The 13,991-nt window shown below is 47.2% G+C and overlaps 1 protein-coding gene across 2 annotated transcripts in view; it reads right to left on the minus strand.

The window, feature by feature from the left end:
* Positions 1-13,991, minus strand: part of TMEM131 (transmembrane protein 131) — a 3,850,119-nt gene that overhangs the window by 1,972,848 nt on the left and 1,863,280 nt on the right. The gene's annotated exons all lie outside the window — the stretch shown is intronic.

The following is a 13,991-nucleotide window of genomic DNA, read 5'->3' on the forward strand; positions in this document are numbered from 1 at the left end:
AAATTAGCCATAGGTATGTGTGTGTGCATGTGAGTATTTGATCAGGAAGAACAGCAGTGGCCGGGCTAGCCACCCAGTGGTGTGAACCCAGGCTCTACATGATTCTCTCTATTAAAATTACATCCTGACCACGTGTAAAAATGGGAAAAGCTGGCATCACTGAAATCACAAGATGGATGGATGGATTTAAGAAGAACATGCGAACTGTTTAATTACTGCATGAAAAATGCATAACTTAGGATAAACTGTAACCATGAACTCATCTTGGTCTTAAAATGGAAGGGAATAGTAAGGTATCCTTTAATTGCATCAAAAAACAAAAACTGTACATATAACATGTTATGAACAAATAATGTTATCAAACTGCCACAGTGCATAGCAAATGCAGAGAAATTCTGTGCAGAGTTTACAATAAGCAAAGAAATATGTCAGATTGCTATGCAGAAAACAGAAGTCATTGCTGCAAGTAAAATTCAACACTCACGTTCCACGGCAACATCAGTGGTTTCCTACAAAAATCAAGGATGGCCTGACTGCACCTATCAATAATGCTAAACAAAATGTTAGCACATGGAGATGTCCCAGACCCATGGTGACAGGCTATAGCACTATCAATTCACAGAGATCACATCAGACAAACAATTTTAGATCCATCAGCCTGACCAGTATTCTACATCCACATAAAACTATGGAGACAATCATAACAGAACTTATCCAAAATTATACACTATGGATTTATTAAGGGGAGAACTTGCCTTCTGAATTTTGTGACACAAGGACCAACAGTGTAAAAAAGAAGTTATGTACTCACCATAACGTTCCATCTGAGTAGGTAACTTCATTTGTCTGCAACCTCTAGCCGGCAGCTTTCCTAGCAAAAGATTTGAGCTCCAAGCTCCTCCCCCTACCCCTCAGATCGAATTTGCCATAGTATCCTAGAATACTCCCATAACACAAGGAAAACTACCTGAACATCCTAACCTGATGTCATCTGGGAAGTGACATACCATGATCCTTTTCAAGGACGAACTACAGGTCAGGGGGACGGAGGGAGGGTTGGTTGCAGACAAATGAAGTTACCTACTCAAATGGAACGTTATGGTGAGCACATAACTTCTTTTCTGAAGTAGTTAACTTCATTTGATCAGCAACCTGTGGGACAGAGTCCCCAACTACCAACAACTTGGGAGGCCCTTATGGGAAGATATTTCGGAGCACTGCAGAGCCAAAGGATGCCCTTCCTCTGGAAATCAGATCCAATTTATAATGTGTAATGAAAGTGAGAGAGAAAGCCCAAGTAGCAGCTGAACAAATGTCATCCAAAGGGACCCTCGACCAGAAGGCCGCAGAAGTAGCCACAGAACGGGTAGAATGTGCCCGAACCCGCATGGGTTCAGGTCGACCAGAGCTTCTGTATGCAAGAAGAATGCATTGTGAAATCCACCTAGCTAAGGTTACCTTTGTCACTGGTTTACCCAGACAGGACTTGGCAAATGAAACAAAGAGTTGTTCTGATTTTCGAAAAAAAAAAACGTTCTGTGTAAGTAAAATCGTAACTGTCTATGTACATCCAAGCAATGGAGTCTATACTCTCCTTTGTTGTGATAATTAGGGAAGAAGGCAGGCAGGTTGGATAGAGTGATTGATGTTGGCTTTGGAAGCCACTTTAGGCAGAAAAGAGGGGTTAGTCCTGATGGAAACTCTCTTTATGAAAAATGATATATGGGGGCTTACTGCAAAGGGCCTAAAGCTCCGATATCCTTCTAGCTGAAGTAATAGCAATCAGGAAGACAGTTTTCCAAGACACATACTTCAAGTCGACCAAGGCTGCGGGCTCAAAAGGGGGACCAGTCAGAGCCTGGAGAACTAGGGTTAAATCCCATGGAGGAACTGCTTCCTTAACAGGGGGTCTCAAAAGAAAGGTACCTTTCAGAAAGGTCTTGCAGACCTTAGATGAAGCTAGGGGGCCAAATTTGTTTCCAATGTGAAAGTGGGAAATTGCTGCCAGTTGAACTTTAACAGTTGAAGAACTAGCCCCCTGATGGAAGATTTAGGATAAAAAATCTAGGACTGCTGGAATAGGAGCTGTAAAAAGGTCCAAATTTCTATGCTCCGCCCAGATAGAAAAACGTTTCCATTTACTCTTGTAGACTTTTCTGGTAGAAGGCTTATGAGCGGCCACCAGAATAGCTTTAACTGAGGACGAGATACCGGGAGTCCTAGCCATCAAGGGAACTGGATCAACCAAGCAGAGAGCTTGAAGTTGTCCAGGTCGGGGGTCCTCAATCCCAGGGGGAGAGAAATCAGATCTGGAATGGGATCTAAGATCCAGGGAGGATGCACTAGATGAGACCGTAGGCATGGGAACCATGTTTGACGAGGCCAGAATATGGCTATGAGGATAACTCTCCTCCCCAACCGATGAGCTTTCTGCAAGAATTTTGTCATCAACGGAAGAGGAGGATAAGCATAAAGAAGACCAGATGGCCAAGCATGAACCAGAGCGTCTCCGGGGTTTTCCCCTGGTGGGGGAATCGGAGCGAAAAACTCGCTGCACTTTGCGTTCGAAGGCGACGCGAACAGATCGCAGCAAGGTTGACCCCATCTGAGGAAGATCTGTTTTGCTACTAAGAGGTTCAGAGACCACTCGTAGGGTGAGAGGATAGTCCGACTCAGCTTGTCCGCAAGAATGTTTGACCGACCCGGTATGTGCGTTGCTATAAGAAAGCGGTTGGTGGATATCGCCCATTCCCACACTCTCATGGCCTCTCGGTAAAGTGGGTAAGACCTGGTTCCCCCTTGCTTGTTGATGTACTGGACCACTGACATGTTGTCTGTTTGAATTGCAATAGTCCCTAGAGGAAGATGGGCATGGAGAGCCTGCAACGCTAGAAGCACCGCCCTCATCTCTAGGACATTGATATGCAAAAAGGTCTCTGTGCGAGTCCACGTGCCTTGGACGGTTCTGCCCATGCAATGCCCCCCCCCACCTGAGGTGAGGCACTTCCGTGGTCACTGTGACTTGAGGTGGGGACATGGAGAAGGGGGCGCCCTTCCCGGAGGTGCTTGGAATGGAGCCACCAAAGTAGGGATTCCCTGCAAACCCTGCTGAGAGGAATAGGGGTAGACAAGGGATGAAGCAGAATGGACCACTGGACCTGTAAGGTCCATTGGCGAATCCTCATATTCAGACGCGCGAGCGGAGACAGGTAGATGGCTGCTGCCATGGACCCCAGAGCCCTCAGGACTAACTCCGCTGGAGGAGCCAAAGACTGAAGAAGAGCCAAAACATGGAGGTTTAGAATGCGAAGTCTGTCCAACGTCAGAAAGACTTTGGACTGAATTGTGTCTATCCTGGCCCCTATGAAATCCAAGATTTGAGTAGGCTGAAGGGAGGATTTCTTGTGGTTGATCGTGATCCCTAGATAGCGGGCGAGATGTAGGAAATAGTCTCTCGCTGAACATAGTAGATGCCTGGTGGGGGCGGCTAGGAGCCACTCGTCCAGGTAAGGTCATCACAATAAACAAAACATGCTGGAGGGATAGGTTCCTGACCCAGAGACTCCCCAGACTCTGGAATAGATTGCCCATACATGTAAAGCAGAGTGCCTCTTTGGACCTCTTCAAGAGGAACCTTGACGATTGGATGGGAGAAAGGAAATTCACCCCAGGGATCTTGTCAGTCGCCCTGCTACACAGGGGTCCAGGAAAGTAAATAATGTGGGAAGAAATAGCCAGGGAATTGTTATGGCTAGGCTTGTATAGGCCCTAGGGCTGACAGCCTAGTACCAACCTATGAACCTATGAAAGACCTGTATTCCCTGAAGCCTCAGGTGGGGCGCTACAACTGCCATGACCCTGGTGAATACCCTGGGGGCTGTGGTGAGACCGAAGGGTAGGACCCTGAACTGATAGTGGCTGGCTCCCAGCCGAAAGCGGAGAAACCTCCTGGATTGCCTGTCCATTAGAACGTGGTAGTACGTATCCTTGAGGTCTATGGAGCACATCCAGTCATTCTCCTGTAACAGTGGAAGAATGGAATGAATGGTGACCATCCGGAACTTCTCTTTGGCAACTGACAGGTTCAGTGTGGACAGGTTGAGAATTGGCCATAAGTTCCCCGTCTTTTTTTGGCACCAAAAAGAACCTGGAGTAGAAGCCTGATCCAGATTGACCAGGGGGGACGTGCTGGATGGCTCTTTTTTCTAGTAGCTCTTTTATTTCGAAGGCTGCCATCTCCCTCTGATTGGGTGGTACATCGGGGAGGCGCCCCGACCGGGGAGGAGTACTTAGGAATGGAAATGAGTAACTCTGGATATGATCCGGAGCACCCAGTGATCTGTCGTAATGGACTCCCAATGTGCTAGATGCTCCAAGAAGTGCCCCCCGACTGCCTCCAGAGAGGAACAGTTGGGCAACCCCTCAGGGTTGCTGTGCGGGTCAATCAAAAAAGGGTTCCCTTGACCCGAAATTCTTCGGCCCCCCTCTGCCTCTGGGCCGGCGTCCACCCTGTCCTCCTCTGCCTCTGAAGGACGAGGGATCCAGAGCGAAATGGGATTGTTGGGATTTCTGGAACCACATCTTCTTTTGTCCTCTTTGGTTCCTGGAGAAGAACCTCTGAGGAGCCGAGAAACGGATCCCGACAGCAGACAATGTTTTCCCGTCCTTCTCGCTCTGGAGTAGAGTATCGCGGACTGTTTTGCCGAAAAGTGTAGAACAGTCAAAAGGGGCATTCGCGAAGGATGCCTTGAAGGGTTCCGCAAAGTCGCAGAGACGGAGCCAGGCCTGTCGTCGTAAGACAATGCCTGTTCCGCTGGCTCTAGCCGCTCCCTCCATGGCACGGGAGAGAAGCTGCATAGAGGTGTTTGTGATAGACTTAAGAGTGGCCATTTGCACCGAGAAGGTCCGTTTGTCCTCGGCCGACATGGACTCTGGGGGTGACCCAGAGTACTCTTTGATTAGGTCCCGCTGGAGTCGAATCATGTGTGCCATATAGTTTAGTGACCTTACAGAGAAGGTCGCTGACGTGAACATCTGCTTTCCGAGGCGGTCCATCATCCGAGACTCCTTGTCTGGAGGATGTACCGGGGAACTCTCCTGTGCTAATTCCTTCTTGGTGGCAGCTGCCACCACCATGGCATCTACAGGGGCACCTTTGCACCAAACTGTCCTATCTGTGGGGGGACAGAGAATTTGTCCGGTCTCTTGGGTATTGGCTCCACAGTGTCCGGCTCCTTCCATGCCCTGGTAGTTATGAGGTCCACCAGGGGATCGGCGGGAGGGGACACTCAAGAGGTAGATGGGCCTGTGTCGAACGCCTCCAGAAAGACAGACTCGTCCGAGGAAGGCTTTTGGGCTGACCACCTCCCTCTAATACAGAGCATTTCCACAATGTCTCCAAAGGAGACGTCTTCGGGGGGTGACCTGGGGGAACCTTCCCCTTCCTCCAAGTCCTTGTCTTCTGTGAGGGACTCGGGTGAGTCCAAGTGCCTCCTCTTGCACTTTTGTTTGTGAGGGACCTCCTCGGGGGGGCTGTCCAAGGAGGGCTCACCAACAATGTCCTGTTCCTCCATGGGAGCCATCTGGGACATAGGCGCAGGCTGTCCATGGGGCCGGATGATGGAAGACAGGCCCGTCTGAGAGGGAATGGTGGGTGGATCCGTAGCAAGAGCCTGGGACCTCGAATCCCTCGAAAGGACCCTCTCCACGACGTCGAATGTCGAGGTTGAACTGCTCTCCCTACGATCCAAAAGCAGTCCCCTCAGATCGGCGCCAGACATGACCCGATCGGATCTGAAAGGGCAGTGCGATCCAACCTCAACTGAGCCGAAGGCACACTAACCACTCCGGATCCGATGCTCATCTCCCCGAGAGCTCGGGATCCGAAAATGGATCCGAGAAACTCGAAGGTACAGTAGGTGCTGAAGTAGGAACCACTGTCGGTGCCGACACCACCCTGGCTCCGAAGCTACTCGGATCTAAGAGATCCGAGCCCCAGTAGCAGGTCGGAGAAGGAGCAATGGGGGCATAAAATGGGGTCGAGCTCCCCCCTGGAAGGGGGGGGGCAAGAGCACTCCCATCTGCTGCTGGGCCTGAAGAAATCGACGCATCATCCGATCCATGTCTGCATCAGATAAACTTCTAGTTGACCTGGATGAGGCTGCCGAGGCTGGCCGGGAAGGCCGCCTGGATGACCTCGAAGGCTACGATGCTTGTCCCTCTCACGCTCTTTATCCTTCTTATCCTTTTTCCTCGAGTCCCTTTCCTCCTGAGCCGAAGAGGGAGTTTGAATCCTGGCCAGGGGAGCGGGAACGGTCTGTGGGGCAGCCGCAGCCATGGTTGGCGCCATGGAGGAGGGGAGGACGAAGACGAAGCCGAATCCGGGGGCAAAAGGCCCACGAGGACTAGCTTAGTCCGCCTATCCCTCAAAGCCCTGGGGTTGAAGGCTGCGCAGATAGTGCAGCCTGAAGAGAGATGGTCCATGCCCAGGCAAATAATGCACCGAGTGTGGCCATCCGCTGGGGACAGCTTATGGTCACACTCGGAGCATTTAGAAAAAATCGCTTTTGGGCGCTCAGACATACTGACAGGAATAGGCCCACACGCACACACCTTCACACACAGACAGAAGTGGGGAGAGGATTTCAAATCTACACTAAACTAAGATAAAACTACCCAGATAGACTAAGGGAGAAAAAAGGGTATCACACACACTCAGAATACAGTAATTTTAAAGGAAAAAAGTTAAATAATCTATTCAACTCACAAAACACAATGCTAGGAGCTCGTTCTCAGATGCTTCAAGAAGCCGCGGCAAATGAGATCTGGGGGTTAGAGGAAGGTAGCAGGGCATTATGGGTAGGGGAGGAGCTTGGAGCTCAGATCTTTTGCTAGGAAAGCTGCCGGCTTGGATCCGATACCCGCAGGTTGCTGATCAAATGAAGTTAACTACTTCAGATAAGAAGTTATGTCTTACCATAGAGTTCCATCTGTGTTGTTGATCTTCGTTCATTCATTACTGATGGGTTATCGGTTCCGTCCTCGGAACCGAGCCAGCCTTATATCAAGCTCGCGTCAGCCAAAAACCCTTGAGCCAAGATCCTACCCAGAATTCTCTGCTCCCTGCTACCTCGGATCGAGTTTGCAAGTTGATAGACAAAAATAGAGGCTACCCCTGATCATAACAGACCTACAATAAAGGAGTATATAAGATCAACCAGGAACCTCCAGATGGGGACGGAGGGTGAGGAGTAATGAACGAACAAAGATCAACAACACAGATGGAACGTTATGGTAAGACATAACTTCTTTATCTGATGTTGTTAATCTTTGTTCATTCCTTACTGATGGGACAGAGTCCCCAGCTACCTGTATTCCTGGGTAGCCCTCATGGAAGGACATTCCTGAGCACCATGAAGCCAAAAGAAGCTCTACCTCCGGAGGCCAAATCCAATTTGTAATGAAGGATAAAGGTATGAGGTTTGGTCCACGTCGCAACTGAGCAAATATCATTGAGGGAAGCCCAAGCATGGAAAGCTGCTGAAGTTGCCATAGGCCTTACAGAATGTGCTTTCACTCTGTGAGGCAAGGTGATATTGTTCTTGTTGTACATAAAGGTAATGCAATTTCTCAACCATGATGCCAATGTAACTTTTGAGACAGGATGACCTAGTCTTGGTCCAGAAAAGGCCAGAAATAGTTGGGACTGATTTACGGCTAGATTTTGCTCTGTCCAGATAAGAATCGTATTTGCCTATGAACATCCAGGGAGTGCAGGCAATACTCACCCTTGTTAGCATGATTAGGAAAAAATACTGGAAGTTCAATAGACTGGTTGACAGACCGCTCTGACACAACTTTTGGTAAAAAGGAAGAATTACTTCTCAGTGATACTCTATCCTTAGGGAAGATAAGATAGGGACGTTTGATGCATAAGGCTTGAAGTTCTGACAATCGTCTGGCTGATGTGATTGCAACCAGAAACAAAGTTTTCCAAGAGAGATACTTTAAATCACATGAAGACGCAGGTTCAAAAGGAGAAGCTGTTAGGACCTGTAGGACCACGGCCAAATTCCAAGGTTGTACTGGTTCTCTAAAGGGAGGCTTTAGGTGAAGAACCCCCTTCAAGAAAGTTTTACAGAGTCTATGTGACATGAGTGAAGAATCTTGAAAACCAGTGTGGAAATTTAAAATGGTAGCTAAATGAACATGAATAGTAGAGGCAGACACCCCAAAGTGGAAAAGATGTGATAACTAATCCAGAACCACTGAAACTGGGGCTGACAAGGGGTCTAACTGTTTATTCGCTGCCCATAGAGAAAACCTTTTCCATTTACTGAGACAGATTAGTCTGGTGGACGATTTATGAGATGCAATAAGAATACTGCGCACCAGGGACGAGAGGTTACCTTGCCTGGCAATCATTGGAAGTGGAGAAACCAAGCTGTCAGCTTCAGGGTTGTTAGACTAGGGTTGGGAGATCAATGTTAGGGATGGATTGAGGATCCATGGTCGATCTAGCAGGTGAGGCCAGAGGAAGGGGAACCAGACTTGTTGAGGCCAATATGGAGCAATGAGGATCACTTTGCTTTTCAATTGCCATGCTTTCTTCAGAAATTGGCAGAGGTGGAGAAGAGGAGGATAAGCATAAAGTAGAACCGAGGGCCAAGCGTGGACTAGAGTGTCTCTCAGTGACTGTCCCCAAGGGTGGATCAAAATAGTTGCTGCACTTGTAGTTGGTTGGGGAGGCGAATAGGTCACAGCAAGGCTGGCCCCAGTGGTTGAAAGTTTTTGTCACTATCACAGGGTTGAGGGACCACTCGTGAGGTTGATGAATGCACCTGCTCAACTTGTCCGCTATCACGTTGGAGCTCCCGGGAATGTGCGTTGCAACTAGAAAGTGGATGGAAGCTATCACCCATTGCCATATTCTCAAGGCCTCTTGGCATAACAGATAAGATCTGGTGCCCCGTTGCTTGTTGATGTACCAGACCACTGACATGTTGTCTGATTGGATAGCAATAGTCCCTGACGGAAAAATGGAATGGAATGTTTGCAACGCTAATAGTAGTAGTAGAAGTAGAATTGGAGTAGAATCATTGAGGAGTGGAGTGTCTGACACCAACAGCAGATAGGGCCTTGCCATCTTGTTCGCACCTTGCCAGCGTATCTAACTTTAGGGCCAAACAAAGAGGCGGCCTCAATGGGGGAATTCATAAAGGAAGCCTTAAAGGAGTCTGCAAAGTCACAAAGGCACATCCAGGCATGTCATCTCCTGACTATACCTGCCGCCTGCTGCTCTAGCCACTCCTTCCATTCCGTGTGAAATAAGATGCATGGAAGAATTGGATATGAATTCTAGGGTGGCTGTCTGAGAAGCTACGTTGTCACATACCTCATCAGAAATGGCTCCTGCCAAGGTTTCAGAGAGTTGGTTGATAAGATCCCTCTGGAGCCTTGTAAAGTGTGGCAAACAGTTCAAAGACCTTACGGCGAAGGTCAATGAAGCAAACACATGCTTCCCGAGTCTATATCCCGGGACTCCTTGTTGGGTGGATGGACAGTTTGGCTCTCTTCTGCCAAGTCTTTCTTGGTTGCAGCTGCCACCACCATGGCATCTACTGGAAGACCTCTTAACCAATGGGGATGGTCAGCTGGGGGAGATAAGATCTTGTCAGGCCTCTGCGGTATAGCTTCCAGGGTGTCAGGAGACTTCCATGCATGCTGGACGAGCTGGTCAAGCTCATCGGCCGGTGGGGTAACCCAGGAGGTAAGGGGCCGGGCACGAAAAGCCTGCAGGAATACGGATTCCTCTGAGGAAGGATTAGAGGACTTTGTCACCCCTCTAAGGTTCTCGAGGATGTCACCAAAGAACACCTCATCAGAGGGTGACTGTGGGGACCATTCCCTGTCATCAAAGTCTGTATTTTCGGTCAAAGACCCCTCAGTGGAGTCCATGTGCTCCTCTTGCAAGCAGCCTTGCGAGGTACTTCCTCAGTGGGAAGTCCTGGGGAAGACTGCAAACAGGGGGTCTCCTGATGGGGAAAAACCTGAGGCCCTTGTGCTCAGTGGTTGTGGCTTGTGACAGCTGCAGCATAAAGGGGGGAGAGGACTCGGACATGGGGCGTTTGCCAGCGGAGGCAAGCACCCTCTCCATGGCCTAGAAGACCAGCACACCCAAAGAGGGATGGGAGCCTGGAACTGAGCACGACAACCTCAGAACTGGGATCACACCACTCTCCGACAAGCCGACCCCTAGATCAAGAGTCTCAAAAGGCCTGTGGAGCATGAGAGAGGGAGGATTCCTGGAGGATGCTATAGAAAATAAATAGTCATGGAACCAAGAATGCCCTCCCCCAAGGCACAGCCACTAGGCTGAAAACAGCCCGATGTCCAGTGCACCAAGGGCCACAAGGATGACTCTGGCTCCAAAGTGAGGTCCACTACTGGGGTTGGAGGGAGGGAAGCTGCTGTCGGAGGAAGGGGCTTCGATGCTTGGCTGAAAGTCGAAGGAGGAGTGTACGTTGGAGTTTGAGGAGAAATACGTTCACCTAAAGGAGGGAACATAGGTTTAGACAGTTGAGAGAGACCCCTGGCCACAGGCAACTGTTCAAGAAGCCGCAACACATCTTGTTCAGACAGGCTCCTGGTCAACCTCATAGAGAAACCTGAAGGTAATTCTGGCCTATCTAGAAAAGGGCTATATTGGCTAACAACAAATGGATCCAAAGAAGGGAGAGTACTTGGTCTTTGCTAGTTCGAGTAGTGCAGAGCCCGGAACCGAGGATGTCTGAGAGGAAAATGGTGTTGAGGTAGTCTGCACCGATAAAGGCAGCACCACAGAAGTTGAAGGTATCTGTACCGTAAAGGCAAGTGTCTGCACCAATGGGTATGGGGCAGTCGGGGAAGGTGTCGGCACTGAAGAGCATGTCGGTGCCGAAGGTCTCTGCACCGTGGAGGACAGTATTGTCAGACTCGAGGCCGAAGGGGATTGCACCAACAATGCCAAAGGAGGCTGTACCTGCAGGGACACTGCCTGTAAAGGCTGCGACGAAACTGTCAGAGCTGTAAGTGTCTGCACAGGGAACTCCAGTGGCGATAAGGAAGACATGGCTGGAGCAAGAATCAACTGGGGCGGTGCCGTGCCTGGAGCAGAAAGAGTCACAGGTGGCAGCGCTGGACTAGCAATTTTCACTTTCTTATGAGTAAACTCCCTGCAATCTCCAGAAGGAGATGAAGTGTGCGACCTCGATGAGGAAGAATACCTCTTACAGGGTTTAGAAGGAGGGGGTGAGCCCTCCGACCCAGAGATAGCCTCACAGAAAGGAGATTTGAAGAGACCTTTCAGGATTAACTTGTTCTTTCTTTTAAGAATCCTGGTCAAAAAAATTCTACAAATCCCACACGGGAGAGCCACAGTAAGGTAGGAGACATTCAAGCAATAGACACATAGATCATGGCCATCGGAAAGCGGTAACTTACGACCGCAATCCTTACACTGTTTGAAACCAACACTACTTTTCTTGTCTGACATAATGATGTAGAGAAGAATGACGGTACCAACGAGTAAAGAAAGGCTACCCAGAAGGGTAAGAAGAGAAAGAGAAGACAGGATTACCAACGATGGTAATGGAAAATTACCTCAAAGGTAAGAAAAGGGTAATAAAAGGAAAGAGACCATAGGGAGAGAGTCTTAAAGATACGATAGGGAAGGAGTATAGTAAAAGTAACTGATAGTACTAACAATATATAAACTTTCAAAAAATTATTCACTTAGCTGAGAGAGAGTGGCTTGACACGGCTGTACAGCAACATGGCAAACGAGATCTGAGGTAACAGAGAGCAGAGCATTCTGGGTAGGATCTTGGCTCGAGAGTTTTTGGCTAATGCGAGCTTGATACAAGTCCTGCTCGGTTCCAAGGACGGAACTGATAACCCATCAGTAAGGAATGAATGAATGAAGATTAACAACATCAGATACTACGTTATCATGACCTTGTTAAGGCATCTTAATACTATCCCAAATAAGGGAAAAATAACAAATTAATAGCATTGAGTATCAATCCATATGTAGTTTACTGGTTAAGCAACAGGGCATCACCTCAAGGTAGAAGATTACCTGTCTATCTCAAAAGAATTTCCATGGTATCCCACAAATTTACTAGGGCCATTTCTTTGTGGATTATTCTTCTCAGATATAAAATGTGAAACGGGCTATGGTTTACCAAATAATTACTTCAATAAAAGATGCCGAAGTTCTCCAAGATGGTTTACAAAACATACCTGGTGCTGTTTTAATGGTCTACCCTTTAATGTTGACTAATGTAGAAACAAGAAACTTGGTAAAAACAAATTATGATAACAAAAATAAATGTTCAAATAAAAGCATGGCAATGTAAAAAAACATAAGGGCAATGACAGATAGCGATTTAAACTTTGACCAGCAAGTTCTTATCACAGGAAAGCATACTCTGTAGTCCATCTAATTCCAAATGGCAGGTCTAATCCCATCAGGCATTACTGCATTATGTAGCCTTCAAACAAGCTACCTGAAAAGTTATAATTCCTTACTTAAAAATAAGGCTTGGAAAACTTGAGCTATTCAGAAATATTTCAAGAATTGTTGTTATAGTCTGTTTCTAACAATTTACTTACAGATGACCTCTTAGTGGTCTGTAAAGAAATGCCTGATCCAGTTTTACACATTAACTGGAGTAGCCATCATGAGATCAGGGAACCTATTAACAAATACAATTACCAATAATCAATAATACAAAAAATACAACACAGAATTTACAGCACCTTCATGATGAATAAGCTTCTCCTCACTATAAAGAGAAGTCTGTCATTAACTTTCCACATTCCTTCACATCAAATCCTGGTGTGTGTGTGTGTGTGTGTGTATATATATATATATATATATATATATATATATATATGTATATATATATATATATATATATATATATATATGGATTCAGCTGGTATTGTCAAGTCACTGGATCACTGAAACGAGTCACCATATTTTAAACTGCGGCTTTTCCCGGTTAGTGGTGGCCACAGTGGAACTCCGGTCCGCTAATGATTGACAGTAGATTTTTACGTGCCGAGTTGCCGGCCCTAACGCACAACCTTCAACGAAGGTACGCCCATTCATGCATGTCTCCACACAGAAGACGCTCTAGCCGAGAATCGAACAGGACAATGTCTTACTGTGAGGTGACAACGCTACCACAGCACTACCACCGCAGTCAGAGGTAAAGCAATGGTACTGAAATGACTAGAAGACAGTGAAGTCAACAAAGTTTCTCCTTTTCCCTACAGTTTGAATTCTCAGAAGTATTTTGTATTAACACAGGAGGGGGGTTGCATGTAGCTTGCTCCCTACAAAAACACTGCATTTTTTATTTCAGTTTTTGATGGAATGCAGTCTTTATATACTTTTCTAAATGGTCTGACAAAACACTGTCTCTGTGATAGCTTACACACATATTTATGTATGAGGAGACAACTGTGCACACACACACACACACACACACACACACACACACACACACACACACACACACACACACACACACACACACACACACACACACACACACACACACGTGCACATAAACTAGAAGTAGAAAATAGATTGCAACAGTCATCAAACTTCTTGGAGGCCAGCAGGCTGTAAGCTTGACAATCCAACTTATGAAATCATAAAACACAGCCATAGAGAAATGGCTCATTTAATAAATATATTACCATAGTGTTAAACCCCAGAGTTAACATAAGAATACCACAACAACTTAATTGAGAAATTCTCAACAATATAAAGCAACTTCAAATATTTCAAGTTTTCATTCATTCATTCATTCTCCAGTACTCTTTCTAGCTAATTTGGGGTGGCAAGGGAGATGCATCCCATAGCAACGCTTTCAGAGGACAGAAGAACTAATCCTGGCTGGGCCACAAGTCCAATACAGGCTGAACATAAAAACATT

Source organism: Protopterus annectens, chromosome 5.part0 (assembly GCF_019279795.1).
Source record: "Protopterus annectens isolate FY-2018-M chromosome 5.part0, PAN1.0, whole genome shotgun sequence".
Lineage (NCBI taxonomy): Eukaryota > Metazoa > Chordata > Ceratodontiformes > Protopteridae > Protopterus > Protopterus annectens.